At 39.6% G+C, this 5,290-nt stretch overlaps 1 pseudogene; it reads left to right on the top strand.

Annotated features, from left to right (window-relative positions):
• Positions 1–1,469: 1,469 nt before the first annotated feature.
• Positions 1,470–1,588, top strand: LOC126186106 (5S ribosomal RNA; annotated as a pseudogene).
• Positions 1,589–5,290: the final 3,702 nt, after the last annotated feature.

Below are 5,290 nucleotides of genomic sequence, written 5' to 3'. Positions count from 1 at the left end.
GACCGCAACGGTCGCAGGTTCGAATCCTGTGTCGGGCATGGATGTCTGTGCTGCCATTAGGTTATTTAGGTTTAATTAGTTCGAAGTTCTAGGCGAATGATGAACTCAGAAGTTAAGTCGCATAGTGCTCAGAGCCATTTTTTTAAATATTTACTAAGCAAAGGCCGTAGGCTATAACTCAGGTTTGGAAGCAGCATCTGTAAGTTCATGAAGATATCGGGTTTTCGGGATTGTGAGTAAATTGATTGAGTAGTAGTGGCTCCGGTGACGAAATCTGACAACGGCTGTTAGAGCGGTGTGCTGCCCACATGCTCCTCCATATCTACATCCAGTGATGTCTCTCGGCTGAGTATGACACGGCGGTCGTTCGGTACCGTTGGGCCTTCCCAGGCCTGTTCACATGAAGTATACGTTTTAACGTTCCAATGCGTGTTAATCGGTTCTAGGAGGTTTTTTTTCTTTCAAAGAAGTATGGACAGCGCTCAATATCTTATACTAATTTCTCAAATTTAAGCTTGAAAGAGAACTGTGAAATAAAGTTGCTTGATTGTTGGTGCTTCAGCTTCAATTAAAACATGTGCAAACAAGGAGAGGTAAGACATTTTACATGTATTTATATAAAAGGAAAATATGGGTTTTCGACTGCATTTCTACAGATAAATTATTTTCTTTTCTGCGCCTCTGTTGGCTAGGGATAAAGGTACATGCTGGATGTGCACTGGCTTGTCTCATCTAAATCATCTGACGCAGAAGGTTTAAGAAGCATGACGAATCTAATGCAGATAAGAATGCTTATTTAGTTTTATCAATACGTGAAAAGACAGAAATTAGGCACCACTTTAGTTTAGCTTTCAAACAGAATATAGAAACACGCTATGACAACGTACAAAAAATTACTTTTTTCCAAAACAATTGACTTTCTTAAGTTCTACAGCGTGTTTGAGGTAGCCTTACATGGACACGAAGAAAAAGCACAATGTAATAATCGTGGAGTATTCAGAGGGCAAATTAATTTCACTTTAGCTTTAGATGTAGTTGTAAAGGGATGCATAAACAGTGCTACAGTCTTTAAGGGAACATCCAACAATATACAAAAAAAATTAAAAGAATTACTGTTATATCTGCGTCATGAGGAAATTAATGCAAAAATAGCTAAGGCAGATTTTGTGTCTGTCTTAGCAGATGAAACTTCTGATGTATCTTCTAAATTTCAATACGTTGTAGTATTACCTAGTGAAGAGCCTGTTGAAAGGTTTTGGCCGTTTTTATATCCATCTATTAATGGTGCTCCCTCCTTGGAAACTTGCATGAAAACTGTCGTCGCTGACGTTGTTCAAGAACAGAAATAAAATTAGCAGCTCGCGGATACAATGGTACTTGCGTCATTTGCGGTCAACACGCAAGCGTCCAAGTTACTGTAAAAGAAAAGTATAATTCCACGTATTATGCCCAGTGTTACGCACACCAACGCCAACGGCCTTGCCGCGGTCGTAACACCGGTTCCCGTCAGACCACCGAAAGTTAAGCGCTGTCGGGCTAGGATAGCTCTTGGATGGGTGACCATCCGGTCAGCCGAGTGCTGTTGGCAAGCGGGCTGCACTCAGCCCGTGTGAGGCAAACTGAGGAGCTACTTTATTGAGAAGTAGCGGCTCCGGTCTCCTTAACTAACATACGGCCGGGAAAGCGGTGTGCTGACCACATGCCCCTCCATATCGGCATCCAGTGTGGCTTGTGGATAAGGATGAGACAGCGACCGGTCGGTGCCTTCGGTACCGTTGGGCCTTCAAAGGCCTGTTCGGATGGAGTTTAGTTTTTTGTGCACACCAACCAAACTTAATTCTTGACCATGTTCCAAGACAAAATAAAGAAGTAAAACTGTTTTTCAGTACTATTGCAGAGGTACCAATACTCTCTAATTCACCTCAAAGAGTGGCTGTTCTAAATGCAGTTGTGAAAAGAAGAGTGGAAGGCAGCACGTGTCATATTAATTCAGGAGAGCAAACACATATTTGAACTCTGCAGCCACTAATTTACCTGTGATTTATTTGGCCAAAATTTTTCCCGTTCGTTGAAAGCTAAATTTCCTGAAAAATTCTTTATGCCGTGTTGCAGTCCTATACATTTTCAAATAAAGTTAAGTTAAAAATATTTCTGTAGATCATTTATTCTTGAAATGATTTTCAAGATGAGAAAAGTGCAATAGCCCATCTGAAGTTTTTAACCGAAAATAACCTGCAATTAGGTTTGATGTTATCAAATTGTTGAAATTAGTAGCTACTCTCCTAATGACAACGTGTGCGGCAGAAAGGTGTTTCTCCATCTTGTCGTCGACAGAAATGTTTCTTAGAAATATCATGGATGAATACCTCTTGTCTGCTCTTGCCATACTATTAATTGAAAAGTAAGAAATCTACATGTTTCTAGATTTTAACGATAGCTACGAAAAAGGAAAGGAGAATGAGCTTTCATTAAAAATATACTCTACAAGCAATTTATCACCATGAACGTCGTCAGGCTCATTTTATTGTGCTTCTAGCGTGACAGAATAATTATTTGGAAAGGTAAATTGCCTAATGCAGTAAATGAACTAAACGCCCAGCAGTTTAGGAACCAGCCACCACTACGGATACGTCACATGGAAACTGACTAACATGCATTTTACGTGGTTTTCAATCAAACAAAAAATCCACACATTACGTATGTTTTCCATACACTCTCTTACTCCATCCACAACATTAACACAGCAAAATAATTTTTGGACCAGCAAGCTATTTACCCGTTTATTCGTTGGATGCATAATAGAGGCCTTTCAGGACCGAGAGTGAATTAATCATCCCTTTAATCATATGAAAATCATGTGCAATTGAACTCTATTTTACGTAATCCTTAAAAATACGTCTAAGATTAAGAAAGATGTAAAAATTGGATTTAATATAACAAAGATTGTACGAAAACGAGAAGTTTTTTGAGGCCTGTTATAATCTAGTGCTTTACCAAGCGATTTTCTGACATTCTATGAATATTGGTACCTGCGATATTTTTATCGCGACAATTGCTGCACTTGCTATATTGTAACAACAGCAATAATGGTCTTCCTGCTTATTGTTGAAGTTGACCTCAGAAGTGAAAGGCTTTGCTCTACTAACTGAGGTAAGTAATTATGTTATTCTTTTTGTTTTCCTTTCATCTGTCTGTCTCTGACAAAGTAACTACTGAGACCTTCTTTCTACCCAAGGAAAATTCGTTTCTTACGTACGGAATCATCTAGTAATTCTCGAAGAAGACAATGTGCTGGTACTATAAATATAGATGATTCAAACGCTTCAAAGATTGTTTCAGAGTAGTTGGACGAATGTGGATCTAGTATTGCTTCTTATGACGGTATTGATCCTGCTTATAGGCATATGTCGGAGGCCTCATAACCTGGAGAAAGTGAACCTTGGGATGTAAATTATGTAAGCGTACGATCTATAGCTTGGCCTGTTAATGCAGCGCAGCCTAAAAAAAAAAAAAAAAAAAAAAAAAAAAAATTCAAATGGCTCTGATGAGCACTATGTGACTTAACTGCTGAGGTCATCAGTCCCCTAGAACTTAGAACTACTTAAACCTAACTAACCTAAGGACATCACATACATCCATGCCCGAGGCCGGATTCGAACATGCGACCGTAGCGGTCGCGCGTTTCCACACTGTAGCGCCTAGAACCGCTTGCTCACTCCCGCCGGCATAGCCTGCAAATTCAGATAATGTAGCAAGTACACCCAAGCCTGCAAATACCAAGCACAACCAAACCAGAAAATTTAAATGATGTAGCAAGTGCAGCCCAGCCTGTATACTTTTTTTTATCGGAGGCGATGGAACTGAATGTAGCAAAATACAACCTCCTTCTAGCAGAATGCTTACTCATCATATAATGAAAGTTTCTCCAGGTCCTGTTAGGGGAACAAATACACAAACGCCAAAAAGTACTTGGCGCTACTCCATCACAGATAATATTGTGCATGAAATGGTGCATTGCACAAATCTGGAAGAACGACACTCAGCAGGTGTAATGTCACTGTAATGTCACAAACGAGGAAACACATCAATTTTTTTGAATTCTCCTATTAGCTGGTAGCTACAGAAGTTGGGATGTTCGTACACGAGAATTGTTTCATGACTCTACTGATAACTGTGCTTACATGGCAACCCTTTCTACAACATCGTCTGAAAAATAAGGAGAGTAATAAGGTTCGAAGAAAGATGCACCTGGCAAGCTAGGAGCCAATGTGATAATATGGAAACCTTCCGCACTGTGTGAGAACTGTTCGTAAGCAACTACAGCTAAAGATTTCGTCCAGGAGAGAACACCACAGTACATAGCTAACTGGTGTCTTTGAACTTTCGTTCCACATTTCTACAATTTATTCCAAGCAATTCAGGTAAATACGGGATGAAGATATTTTGGCTCTGCGACTCTTTAACATCATCTACTATATATAGGCTAGTGTACTCAGGAAAAATTCCAGACCACACTTGTCTAGCTAATGTCGCACCACATGTGGTACATACACTGGTAAAGACGCTTAGGAGAAGCTCATCCAGTATCGCGATGGACAACTACTTTGTCTGTGTTTCCCTGTTTCATGATTTATAGAAAGATAACATTACGGCAGTCGATACTCTTCATCATAACAAATCACGGATCCCACCTGCAATGAAACCATGTATGTTTCCTTGTTTCAGGTTTATTTGAGTGAACAAATTTCAGCAGTCGGTACTGTTCGCCATAACATATCACGAATTTCTCATGCAGTGAAACCACGTAAGATACGAGAGGTCCTATCTTCAACATTTTTATTCAGATATGATTGACTATTGGGCGTTATGTATCAAAGAAGAATAAGAATTTGGCGGTGCCAACTTCCATGCATCACGACGCTACATTAGGTGAGACTCACAGGAAGGAGAAACCAGAAACGATTCTATTTTGTAACAAAACAAAATCAGGTGTGGATTCTCTTGACAAAAAGGTACGTACTTACATTTGCAAAAGATAGACAAGGAGATGGCCTTTTGATTTATAGGCTGATGTGATGAATGTTGCATCTTTCTATTTATTCACAAATCAACATTCCGAAAATCACAATGGAAAAGAACATAAAAGGAGGATATTCTTGAAAGACTGGGGCCTAGAACTAATTCGTCCACGTATGAAATACATAGTCAAAACCCCTAATTTGCAAAGAAATATTCGACATGCACTGACTAGACGTGGCGTCAAAAAGGGCAGAAAATGAATTTCGTCCAC

Source organism: Schistocerca cancellata, chromosome 4 (genome assembly GCF_023864275.1).
Source record: "Schistocerca cancellata isolate TAMUIC-IGC-003103 chromosome 4, iqSchCanc2.1, whole genome shotgun sequence".
NCBI lineage: Eukaryota > Metazoa > Arthropoda > Insecta > Orthoptera > Acrididae > Schistocerca > Schistocerca cancellata.
This window is presented reverse-complemented; position numbering and strand designations above follow the sequence as displayed.